Source organism: Mesocricetus auratus, unplaced genomic scaffold (genome assembly GCF_017639785.1).
Source record: "Mesocricetus auratus isolate SY011 unplaced genomic scaffold, BCM_Maur_2.0 Super-Scaffold_6731, whole genome shotgun sequence".
Classification (NCBI taxonomy): Eukaryota; Metazoa; Chordata; class Mammalia; order Rodentia; family Cricetidae; genus Mesocricetus; species Mesocricetus auratus.
Genome location: NW_024429185.1, coordinates 6,986,613 through 7,000,467, shown reverse-complemented (window position 1 = coordinate 7,000,467; position 13,855 = coordinate 6,986,613).

The window sequence follows — 13,855 nt, the reverse complement described above, 5'->3', positions numbered from 1 at the left end:
GTGTGTATGCATGCTTCACTAGCAAGTCTTCGCACAGCAGTGTCATGCACTCTGGTGTTGGTTCATCCTGCTTCACCACCCACTTCTGATAATTTCCACTTGCAGCAATAGCCCCCTCCTACTTTCATGTCGCATGTATGTTCTTAGATTTCTACATATTAAAGAAAACATGATCTATTCTTTCTGAGCCTGGCTTATTTTACCTATCATGTTACATTCCATGTCAATTCATTTCCTACAAGTGGCACAATATCCCTTTCTTTTTGGGTCAGTGAAATGCCTCCTATGTATATCACTTTTCTTTATTAAGTTACTGTTTGTTTAGTACATAGGCAAATTCTGTAACCTGATTGTTGGGAGCAGCGGTACAACAAACATGGATATGCAGGCATCTCTTCAATATGATAATTTACATTGCTTAAAATATTCACCTGGAATTTGGATAGTTGGGTGACAAGGTAACTTTTATTTATATTTTTGGGAACCTACACAATAGTTTCCATGGTAGTCAGATTAATGTTCGTCCCTACCACAGTGCAGAACGATCTCTTTATCCTGCTCACCAGCGTCCACTCTATTTTGTTTTCCTGGCCATAGCCATTGCGTTAGGCACATAGTGGAGTCTTGTCATGGCTTTGATTTGCATTTCTCTGATGGCTAAGGGTCTTGACCACTTTTCCATTCACTTTCTGGCCACTTTGAACTTTCCTTGAGAACTGTTTATTTACTCCCCACCTCGTTTTCTTTTTCTTTCAGACTTTGTTTCATGCAGTTTTCATGTGTTTGTCTCTCATACACCAGGATCTTTGTTTTTCAAGATTTTCTCTACCTGAGATCATGTCAACAACAGACAAGGATTCTGCTTATGCAATGTGTCATATTTGTTAATTTGCATTTTGTTCCAGGGAAGAAGCCTGCATGATTCTGACAGATTTTTTTTCTTGAATTCAACTTGCTAGTATTTTGCTGAGATATTTTTTCATGTAGAGGATATTAGTGCTTAGTTTTCTTTTTGGTTACATCTTTGTCTAGTTTTTTTGCATTAAAGTAATTCTGCCCCCATAGAACAATCTTGGAAAAATCCTTTCGTCTCAATGGAAAAAGATGATTTCAGAAGAATCGGTGTCAGGTTTTCTCTAAATATTTGGTAGAATCTGCCAGAAAATAACAAGGCACCATGTTGTTCAGTGGAAACATTTTATCACTAATTTAATCTCATTGCTCTTTGTTTCCCCCTTTTGGTTTCCTACTTCTTGATCTAATTTTGTGGCCAGTATGTGTCCAATTTACTGAACCTAAACTTTAGGTGGAAGATTATCAAATTTGTTCATTTTTTTTTTGCTCTTTCTTTCATTTGACATGCCTTAATGTGGATAGAGTGCACTTGCTTGTCATATTGGCTTTGTGTTCAGCAATATGATTTTTTTCTAGGCTAATAAAATAACAGCAGTGTTTGTATATGAGTCCTCCACAGATATCTTAAGGAAATCACTCACCATGATGTTATTATCTTCAGGCAGAGAGCACCAGAGAACAGTGTTCACTTCTTCAACTGCAAAAAGTATTGAAGAATTATCAGGCTCGCTGTTTTGCATATGTAAGTGCAGTGCACAAGGATGCTCATTAAAAAGCACTGAGTATAAAAGCTACATTCATTTGATTGAAATGTTATTACAATGTCTTCTAATTTCTGTATTCTCCCGACTTTTCCACCTAGAATCTTGTGATCCCCTCCAACCCCTGTGCTCTACTCAGTTCTCTGGTTACAGATTCACAGATACATACGTGTATACCTGGGGATCTGAACCCACCACTGTGTTGCGCAGCCATTTCCCCAACACCTCAGATAAATATCTTTACCTTTGATTGGAAATAGACTTTTTGATACAATATATTCTGATTACACATTCCTCTTCCCCTACTCTTCCCAGTTCCTTCCTCTCTGTTCTACATACAAAACTTTTCTGTGTCTCCATAGGGAAAGAAGAGGTATTTAAGGAATAATCATAAAATAAGAGAAATCAGAACTAAACAAATCCAGACATGACAAAATAACTGAGCAAAAGAGCCACAGAAAAAGCACAGGAAATACATAAAGACACAGAGACACATGCCTTCACGGGAATCCAATAAAAACCCGGAAAAAAAGAAAGTCATAACACACATGTAAAGGATCTGTTTAAAAAAGTTCCCGACTTGCCTGGTCATGGTGGCACACACCTTTAATCCCAGCACCTGTAGGCAGAGGCAGGTGGATCTCTGTGAGTTTGAGGCCAGACGGGTCTACAAAGTTACACAGAGAAATCTTGTCCCAAAAATATAAAGAAGAAATGCCCTGAGTTAACATTATGAGACAAAGGCCTCCAGAGTTGTGGTTGAGTCTGCACTGTGTTGGCCATCTACTGCTGGGCACCAGGCTTACCCTTAAGAGTAGTTAGTTTCCTCAATGAGCCTTCCTGGGAGGAAACTAACTTTTTATTGGTAAGTGGCTATCAGTGGTACATAGCTTCTGGACTAGAATGTGTTTCCCCTTCTCTTTTGAGCTCTAGGATCCCATCATGCATCTATGCAGGCCTTTTGCATACTGCCCTTGTCTCTGGTCTCTGACTTCACAATGTGTGCCAGCTTTGTTGTGTTTAGAAGGCCTTTATTCCATTTTTTTCTCCATTCCCTCTGGCTTTTGCACTCTTTCTGCCTCCTCTTCCATGGGGTTTCTGAGCCCTAAACGGAGGTATTTGAAGGAGACATCCCATTTATGGCTGAGTGTGCCAAGGTCTCTCACTCTTTGCATGTCTGTGTTTAGGTCTCAGTATTGGTCCCATCTGCTGTGGGAGCAAGCTTCCTCGATAACGGCTGAGTAAGGCACTGTTCTATGAGTATTACAGAATGTCATTAGAAGTCATGTTGTAGCTTTTTTTTTAAAGAAATAGTACTGTGTTTTATCCCAAGTGCCTGGGCTGTCTAGTCTTAGATTCTTGGTAACACAAACAGTGTTGGACATGGGTCCCAGCTCATGGAGTGGTCCTTAACTCATACCAGGCATTAGTTGGTTGCTTCCACAAGCTTTGTACCACTATTGTAACCGTGATCTAGTTAGGTCAGCACTGTAGACTGAAGGGTGTTTTTAGTTAAGTTGGTATCTACCTTTCTCCTTTGGCAGCATGCAGAGCACCTTTATGTACCAAAGATAATAACAGGTAGGGATGGAGGCTCTGCATGAGCACTAGTTTGACTTCTCCATGTTCAATGAGCTGTGTAGGTGCTGTCTACAGTAATAGAACCTTGTTATCAGTTTGTGGAGAGCCACCAATAACCTTGGCAATTGTGTGGGTTGTTTGGGAACTCCCATGGGACATCTTTGGCCAAGAACTTGATTATTCATAACAAATTCCTGTCACTAGAAGTTTCATTTGATGTCAAGAGATATCCAGTTTGGGCTCTGTCTTTGCCATCATTTGGTGATTTCATTTTGATTGTTTTATAATTGAATATATTATAGGAATTTTCTACTGTATTAGATTCCCATACAATCCCTCAAATGGCCATTGGGATTAATTGTCCTTCCTCATACTCACTCCCTTGTTCCCCTTTCCCTGCTCTCTGTTTGATCTTCCCATTCAAGTCCCTCCAACCCTTATCAGTAACTACCTTTTCTGTTTCCCCTCCCTAGGGTGATCAGTCTCTCCCCTGTAATCCTTTACTTTCTACATAACCTCTGTGGTTATACACATTGTAGCTTAATTGTCAGTGACTGAATAGCAATATCTATATGTAAGTGAATAAATATCACATTTGATTTGGGGGGGTCTGACTTACCTAAACCAGGATGATTTTTCTCTAGTTCCTTCCATTTACCTGGAAATTTTATCATTTCATTTTTTAAATTGCTAAGTGATATTCCACTGTGTAAGTGTACCACATTTTCTTTATCCATTCACCCATTGGTGAATAGCTAGGTTGTTTCCAATTTCTGGCTGTTAGGAATAAAGTAGCAATGCACATGGTTGAGTAAGTGTGTCAATGGTAGGATGAAGCATCCTTTGGACATGTACCCAAGAGCAGTATAACTGGATCTTGAGGTAGATTGAGTTCCATCTCTATGACAAATGACCACATTTAATTTCCATAGTGGCTGTAGAATGTTTACTTTCTCAGAAATGGATGGGTGTCCCCCTGATGCTGCACCTTAGCCAGAATGAGCTGTCATTTGTTTTACTGATTTTAGCCATTCTCACTGGTATAAGATGAAATCTCAAAAATAGTTTTGATTTGCATTTCCCTTATGGCTGAGATGTTGAACATTTCTTTTAAGTGATTCTGAGCCACTTGACTTTCTTCTTTTGAGGATTTTTCTTGGATTTATCTTTTGACAGAATTATAAATTAAATTTATGTGCTCTTTTAATTCATTAGATGTAAAAATAAATATACAAAGTGCACTTTCAGAGCATAAGGGAGAACTGAAATACATGATTATGCAATGTTCCTGGGTTTCACATTTTAGGAAATGCAGAATCGTTACATTTTATGAACAACTTTCTTTAAGGTATTTTCTGGATGGAATATTTTGCTTAATAATTTGCTACACTTAAAGTACTTGCAGTGTAGAATTCTTACATGTTGAGCAGCTTTAAGGAAGCAAGGCAGAAATGCTTACTTGTATTTAACTTAGTGAACTGGAAAACACATGAAAGGCATTTACAGTCCAGAAAGATATTGTGAGCATATCACTATAAATATTTCATATTCATATTCTTACTCTGGTACTGCTCTAACACAGTGTACATAGCTAAATATAGGGACAGCAATATCATCTCTAGTGGACTCTGTGAATGCAGTAATTATGAAATTAGCAGGATTCTTTTAGGACAGAAGTAAGAGATACTTGGGGGAAGCTTCCTTATCATAGTTCTTCTTTTAGCTCTGAAATGATTCTTTAGGCTAAAGGTTTCTGCCTAAATGGTGAGCTGTTTCTCTTTTAGGGATGCCAATGCTTTTTTTTAAGCTATGATTGTAACTTATTCAGAGATAGCTGAAGTAGTTCTGAATTGACTTTGATTGAAGACAGCAGCTTTCCTAGTGAAATAATTGTTTTCTGATGTCTTTCTTGGACATCACAAGTTGAGTCCTTTAGTCAGACTCACTGATGTTTCCTTTTCTCTTGGCACAACAGAGACTGATACCCACACGACACTGATTGCTTAGTAAGAGGAAGCAACACAAGTACTTCCATTCCTGCCAGTCTTATCAAAAGTCAATTTTATCAGCAATGAAATCTTATGCTGGTTGAATTGCTCTGATTATTATGATTTCAATACAAACTTGCACATAATGGAAAATACTAAGTGGTAAAATATTGGGAAAATGTGTAGTGATCATGAAAATTAAAATTAATGTTTTGGAAAACAGCACTTTTGAAATACACAGGTATTAGCTCTAAAATAATGGAAGAAAAGTCATGAAAAATATAAACCCCACAGATGTTTCACAGTTAGGTTAGGTTTAGGAAGCTTCTTGTTCATGTTCCATTTTTTAGGAGAACTCATGGATGATACATTATGGGTTTGACTCATGTAAAAAGAACTGAAAAGTTTGCCCATGAGCATTTGCCTAAAGAAAGCCATTGTCACAGCAGTCTAAAGATTGCACATGAGTACATAGATAGTTGTTGAGTGAAATATATATATATATACATATATATAGAGAGATATGTAATTCTCTTTCATAAACACTTGTGTAAAGTAACTTGATTAATTAGTCCATGTTACCATTCTGTCTCATTAGATAACAAGACTTAATGGTGTTGACCAAACCTCAGGGAGCCATTCCTGCCTATTGACAAGACCCCCACCTTGACTTAGTTGCTGTTTGTCCTACTGAAAACTGAGTCTTCATTTAGATCATGTTCTCTAGTGATAGTCTATGTTAATGTGACAACACCCAGGAGGCTCCCCATCTGTCACCAGAGATAAAGTAGATCTGTGCGCCATGAGCATGTGCCTCACCAAGTGAAAAGACTTGATTAGAGGACAACATGCAGCCATAGCTGCCTGGGTCCTGGAATATAGCAGTGTAAATGCTAGTTAAAAATAAATGTCCCAGATAGACACTTTATTCATAATAATTGTCTTTTTTAGAAGTATGCTTGCTTCTGTAATTTCCTCTTAGATCTCATATCATAGTACAACACAATTTTTTTCTTTTTGGGGAAGGAATTCAGTACAGTAAGAAGAAAAGGGACTAGGAACAAACAGCATGACAGTTATTTTATAAAGCCACAAGAGATCATATTATTTTGTATTTACTTATAATTACACACAAAACATATAAATGCATATGTGGACATGCACTCATCCATACCTATATACACAAAGTTAAGCTGTATGGGTGTCAGTGCTTCTATAAGAACATACTACCAAAAACCCAGTACCAGGCATGAGAAACCTCCATTTGAATGGTTAAGAAGGGTAGTCCAAATGACTCCCTAAACAATATAGGGTATCAATGTAGCCCTCAGAGGTTGAGGTAGAGTTCTATTGCTAAAGACACCATAAACGTAGGAAACAGAACTTGGATGATTTGAGCTGCTTCTGACCTGAAAGTCTCATTCCTGTGATATAGTCCCACGGTTCCAGAAAATACTATCTATGTTGCCAAGAGGCAGGGAGCAATTAAATACTCAGCATCAACTCTAATGAACCACAGCTATTACCAGCATGACAAGATAGGCATAAAGGTACAAGAAGTGGCACTCACCAGTCTGTGGGAACCAATAGCTGTCTAGCTGTCTAAATGGTCTCAAGACCCACTCAGCAGTAGGGAAATCATTACAGGTGTTGGAAGTCTAGCCAGATTCCAGGAGCTAGTGAAGTTATGAGCCTTAGCAAAGAATATGCTACCACCACTTTGCCGGACCAGAGTAATTCCTTACTATATTGTAAGGCCCTTATGCCCACAGATAAGTGTAGCTACCACATCTGATCAAAGAAGCCTCTCTTTACAGCAAATTGGCCATCACAGAAAACCATACATGAACACAATGTTGGAATCAACAGACTGTGGGAGTCCGGCCCCAATGAACACATATGTAGTATAGCTCTATGGCTCAGGGAACATCACAGAAAAGTGGGTGGAAAGACTGTAAGAGTCAGAAGACTAGGAAGTCTGCTGTGCAACAGTCTCTCCTGGAAATGGCTGAACAAGCAAGATGGGAACAATGACAATATCAATGGACATGTTAACATGGACGGGAAAACCTTTGTGGGGTTCACCCCTAAACAAACAACTAAAGGCAACTACTAACTACCTGGAGAAGGAGAATTAGCCTTTCCCAGGAATTAGCCTCCTTATTGGCTGTCTAATGCAGAGTGGCCAATCTTGAAACCATATATACACCACCAACAAAAACAAACTTATCATGATATGTGTGTGTGAGAGAGAGAGAGAGAGAGAGAGTGTGTGTGTGTGTGTGTGTGTATGTCTGTGTGAAGGCAGTTCTGTATGACCATGCATGTAGAGGCCATGTTTTCCTCCCTGGTGCTATTTTTATTTTATTTTATTTTATTTTATTTTATTTGATACAGTGTATCTCATTGACCTGGAGTCCACTGTGTAAGCTAGGTTGTCTGGCTAGTGATGCCCCTAGATCCTCCTGTCCTACACTCCATCACTTGCATTACAAGCATATGCCACCACATCTGGGTTTTTATATGGGTTCTGGGAATGGAGTTCATGTTTGCAAGGCACCCACTTTGGCAACTCACCAGTCTGAGATTGCTATTTTGATTAAAAACTAACTTTATTGAACCTGGTAAAGACAGTATTTAAATAACTTTAATATGTTTCTGTAGAGAACACATGTCTTTGTTTTCTAATTAAAGTATAACTTGAAATGGTTCTTTTCCAATGGTTTATTTTTAATTTTTTTATTCATTTGCTTTTTACATTCCAGTCCAAGTTCCTCCTCCCTCCTCTCCTCACACTCCCCTCACCCCTCCTTTCTGCTCCTAGAAGAGTGTAAGGCCTCCTCTAGAAGTCTAATAAGTCTGTCCCATCATCTAGTTGAAGGCACCTCTCCACCCCCTACACCCCTGTTTATGCTGGGCAAGGTATCTCTCCACATAGAATGGGCTCCACTAAGTCAGTTTGTGCATTAGTGTTAGGTCTTGGACCCACTGCCAGTGGCCTCACACCATTGTCACCTATATTAAGGGAGTCTAGTTCGGTCTTATGCAGGTTCCACACCCAACTGTTGACCCATACAAGTCAGCTGCTGAGTCCCCAGAAGAGCGTTTCTTTCCTAAAACAGTTTTCTTTCTTTTCTCTAATTCAGACTCACAGTATGCACCAGAACACTGGATGAATGGTCATGAGATTGCTTTCTATTTCTGACATCATAACTAATTTGCTATTCTTTTGGGGCATGGCATCTAACTTCTTTTTATTTTGGTTTCACCAGCTGTTAAATTGCCACAAAAACAACGCATACAATTAGAACATTTGCAAAGTGATTTTATGGGAGCAACATATTTTTTCGTAAAATAACTTATGAATAAGAAAAATGAGATAAATAAGATGAATGACACTGCAAGTGAATGGTGATCACATAAGCGTTGTGTACAGGCAGACATACATGTAATACATGGGGTCAATACACACTTTAAATATTCCATATCCTTTAGAGGAAACAGAGGGAATGATTTTAGTTTTATTTTAGGACAGTTTATACAAAATAAAGGCAAACATTTAAGACATTCTTCATTTTCATTTGAAAGACAGTTGCGTCAGTGAAGCTCCTTGGGGAAACAGTGAGATCACACGCCCAATGAGCTAACATTACAGTAGAACCAGGCTTAAGCATCTAGTCCTTTTCCCATACAATCTCCCAAGTGAGATAAAGGTCAGTTTTCTCCCTGGAGTTCTGTCACACTTTTGAAAAATTCACATGCATGCCCTTACCATTTTTCTTTTTGATGCTTTTGTTCTTAAGTACCTCTGGAATAAAAGTCACCCTCAAAGTGAAATTCCTGTGAAATAGATGCCAGGTAAGGCATCTATTCTAGTTTCATTTCTTTTGGTGTCATAAAATGCCAGGACAGAAAGCACCTTAGGAGAGAAAGGTTTATTTTAGCTGGTGATTCTGGCTTCATTACTGCAGGAGCATCTAGGCAGCAGGAACCCAAAGCAGCTAGTCACGTCACACCTGCAGTTAGGAGCAGGGAGAAATGAACACATGTGGGCTCGCCTCTTTACCTTCTATTCAGTTTTATTTTCTATTCATACAACACAGGATCCTGTCCTACGGGGGATGGTACCACCCACAGTGGGCCAGGTCTTCCCACATAAGTTAATATCATCAAGAAAATCCCCACATAGACATGCCCAGAAGCCAAGCAGCACAGCATGAACATCCTTCACCAAGGCTCTCTCTGATGATTGTAGGTTATGTCAAGTTGACACATAAAGCTAACCAGTATAGCATCTATGGAAGCCAAGATTTCATAAGTTGAATGGCTGGCACTGCTGTCCATGCTCATGCGTCATAGCTAGATTTTTTTTATAACTATTAACCCAATTTACAAAAGAGACAATAGGGGATAGAGAGTGGTTAGGAGACTGCTGTGCAATCATGAAGAGAGTTTGGGTATCAGTCACTGCGTAATAAACTAGCCATCCACACAAATGCCTATAAGCTTTAAGTGGGCAGAGAAAGGGAGATTAGCAGGGCTTGCCGACCTCCATCCTAGCAGACAAAACAGAAGACTAAATTCAGGGAGAAACCCTGCTTCAAAGGAAAGGCAGAGAGAGATAGCAGAGGACAGCTGACACTCCCTTCTGTCATCCATGCTGCAACACAGGCGTGCCCTTCCCATGTATACTTTATTGGTTTTTTTATGTGTGTATGTGTCTACGTGAGTATGTAGACACATACACACATAAATAAACCAATAAAGTCTAAACAAAAATAAAAAGAAGGAGGAGGCATGGCTTACAGCTCCTCCAACTGAAACAGCTGGCTTAGGTGTCAATAATTTTTAGTATGTTCATTTCTTATTTTAAATTGCTCCAAAAATATTGCTCCTTTCAGACACCAGCCTGCTAATATTGATTTCATGGGCACTTCGAGAGTATGTTTCCAGAACAGAGATGTGTTTTGGCATTGTCTGTCTTTTCTCAGCCATTTTTAGTTCCCAAGCTTTCTCAGAACTAATGTAAGGCAAGTTATATGTCATGGTTGAAAGTGTTCAAATATGTTCTGTGTCTCCAGAGGTCAATGGAACATTTATTATTAACACCATCTATTATCAGGCAGTCATCTGAAGCTTGTTACTTTATATTTTTTTAAAATTGATATGAATAATTCCCTTTAAGTGCTATAATTTAAAAAATCTTCAAAAGAAATTCAACTTATTTGGAAAGTTAAAAGGTTAGCCCTAACTCCTTGTGCACAAAAAAGAGGGGAGAAAATACCTCTCTAGGACTGGGGAGTAGAGAAAGATTTTTGTTCAAATGCAATCTAAGTTAGAAGTTTGAATGAAATTGCAATATGTGTTTCTTTTAAGCCTTCCTCAATCTGCTTTACCTTCTCTGTTGGCCTCTCTTAGGGAGCATGGCTGACAGTTGTTTATCCCCTGATTGGATCACTGGTGTTTCCCTTTATTAGGTTTCACATTCCATTAGGGTCACCTCCTTGTAAGTAGCAGGCAGTCAGTGATAGGGAGCATCTCATGAATACAAAAAGACATATGCTTTCCAAGGTGGCCAAGAGTGTAATAGGTCTCCATACCAAGTTGAAGTTCATCGGCATCCTTGGGTAACATACACACTCAGAAGAAGAATGGGCAGGGCCCAGTCAGACCTCAGAAACTGAAAGAACTTTTCACATTTCACTAGCATCAACATTCAGGCACAAGCACAGGTTTTCTAAGTATCTCAGGTCAGTCAATAGAGGTCACACTGTTTATCTAGACGGCGAATTTGAACAAAAGGCAGTACTGATAGTGGAATATATAGTGTAATATTTCTGGCAGGCCCAACTAGAATATATACTATTTTTGACATATCAATTTACCATTGACTGTGATAACATAGTTAACCACCTTAGAATATTGTTTCTTCTTTAGCAAATCTATGTTGTTTTTTTCTTAATTTTGTTAATTTATTTTTACATGTGTGGATATTTTGCCTACATGTATGTCTCTGTACCATGTGTGCAATGACTGAGGAAGTCATAAAAGGGTATCAGATCCCCCGGGACTAGAGTTACAGATGGTTTTGAGCTGTCATGTAGGTACTGGGAATTGATCCTGGGTCCTCTGGAAGAGCAGCTGTCACTTTCAACCTCTGAGCCATGCATTTCCAGTCTTACCTAGTGTTACTTTGAGTAGAAGTAGGAAAGTAGTGTTTTAAACCCTCACTTGCTTATGCCCTTTCTCAGAGTCTCCAGTTTTTCATGTACTCTTTATAAATTAGATGTATTACCTATATTTGCCCAAGAAAGGAGGTGATCACCCTCTTGATTATTGGCTGAAAATCCCCCAGAGCACTTCCCCAACTATTGTGTTATTAGACTTTTGAGGAGGTTCTAAATCACAGATACCTAAATTGAATTTTCAATGAAAATTTAAAAACAATGAAGATGACACACACCAATAACTAGAAAATTCTAATAACTCACCTCACAAGTGCATCAACAATTACAGAAGTGTGATTCAAATAAAATACACAGACTATATTACTATTATAAGGACGAAAATGAGAAGAGCACCATAAAAAATCTGGACCTCCACTGAAGATGTTGCAGACTGAGTAAATCTTCATGACTGTGGTGGTGGTGGTGGTCGTAAGGGACCAGAATGCAAAGCAAAAATTAGCTGAGGATATTCCAGTCCCCTAATAACCATTCATCAGCCACCTCTGTGCAGGACTTACCCTCTCTGTCTCTGTGTCTCTGTGTCTCTGTGTCTCTCTGTCTCTGTCTCTCTGTCTCTGTCTCTCTCTGTCTCTCTGTCTCTGTCTCTCTCTGTCTCTGTCTCTCTGTCTCTCTGTCTCTCTGTCTCTCTGTCTCTCTCTCTCTCTCTCTCTCTCTCTCTGTGTGTCTGTGCTTAGGAGGTGAGGGTTAACTGAAGATAGGCCTCCATTAATTCAGCTTTCATAAAGTCACTACCCTTGGTGGAGTGGGGGCTTTTCTGTGATGTAGCTATTTTTGACTCACCCAAACTCCTGTAAACAGCCCCTCACTCAACATGCTCCTGGGAATGAGCCCAACAAACTCATTCACCAACTTGGACTTAGGTACAGTTGTCTATTTGTTCTGTTCTTAGTGGCATATGAACTGTGAATGAACGTTTGTTCATATCTATCCAAGGAAAGAACTATAGCAGGAATAATAAGAAACAAGATTACCAAGGTGAGAAGAGGCTGAAATGCAGGGCATCTTGATTCCTAGTTGAGCCTTTTACATTTGAAGCACCATGGAAAGGTTTCCACAGAAAGGGAAGAGATCAATGCTGCAATTAAGAATGATGGGAGCTCATAGTTAAGACTTAGGTGTAGGTTGAGCAGTGATGATGCACACCTTTAATCCCAGCCCTTGGGAGACAGAGGTTGGTGGATCTCTGTGAGTTTGAGGTCAGCCTGGTCTACATAGTGAGTTTCAGAAGAGTCAGCACTGTTTCAAGAGACATCCAAAGTGAGGGCATGAAACAACCACAACAGGGCTGAGAGCTTAAATAAAGGGCACGACACCCAAAATGGAAAAGGAAAGACAGAAGTCCTAGAAAGTGATTAGAAGAGAATGAGGAAGTTGGAGACAATATCAAGTGTGAAATCTGTGACTCTATTACTAATAAAAGCTAGGACAGGAACCAGTTAAAACATGAGGAATTCAATTTTGGACCAGTTGATTTGACGCACGATGGTAGGTACCATGTTGTGTGTTAAAAATGGCCTTGCTGATATGTGAATGGCATGCTGAATAGGGGTACTGGTTTTGTTAATATTGTCAAGGGGAAGTTGAATCCTTGAGTCTGCTAATTTAGCATTCATGGGAGGCAAATGCCAGAATAAAAATCTACGAAATTTGTTTACAGGGGGATTGTGACCTTCATTTCTGACAATGTGACTTCATGCATTGTTAGAACATCTGATGCAAGTTTGACAGCACATAAGTCTTCAAGGGACTGTACTAAATGCCCTAGCAAAAATCTATTCAAAGTGGATGAACTGGGAAGAAATAGTGTGGGGTAGCCTTGTTAATTATCATAGCCAAAGTTAAACTGAAGGGCTAGCTCTCCATCTGTGGTGCCTGGGGTTCATGGCATGTACTTTGGACCCCACTCTAGACCTACATACTGGATCTGGAATTCTGAAAAGAGGTCCAGAATTGTGTCTGGGTCATTCCAACACCCACTGAACTGAAGGTTGTTAATCTTAAAGCTAGAATGTGAAGGGAATCAGAAGCCATGCCATGACACTGAAAACATTTACGTTTTGAAACATTAATCCTTAGTAAACAGAGGTAGAGTCTGTCCTTTCCTATGCATCAAGTAGAGTGGGAATTTAATTGGTCCCTCAGTGACACTAATCCAGTATCAGCCTCTTTGCCTTAGACCCACAGATTTGAAAATGGTAGTAAAAATAAAAGCAGGCCTCATCTTCTTTAGGGACAGGCTGCCATTCATCCTCCCTGCTTGTTTTGAATCATGTCCTTGCCCAAATATTGTTGAACTTTTAATCCACAGTACATTTTTAATAGAAGTATCAAACTAAGCTGACATCATTAGGCTAGGTCTTAAAGCAACATGGCCACTGTCTTTACATAAAAATATGAACATTCATATGTTGGAATAGAAACA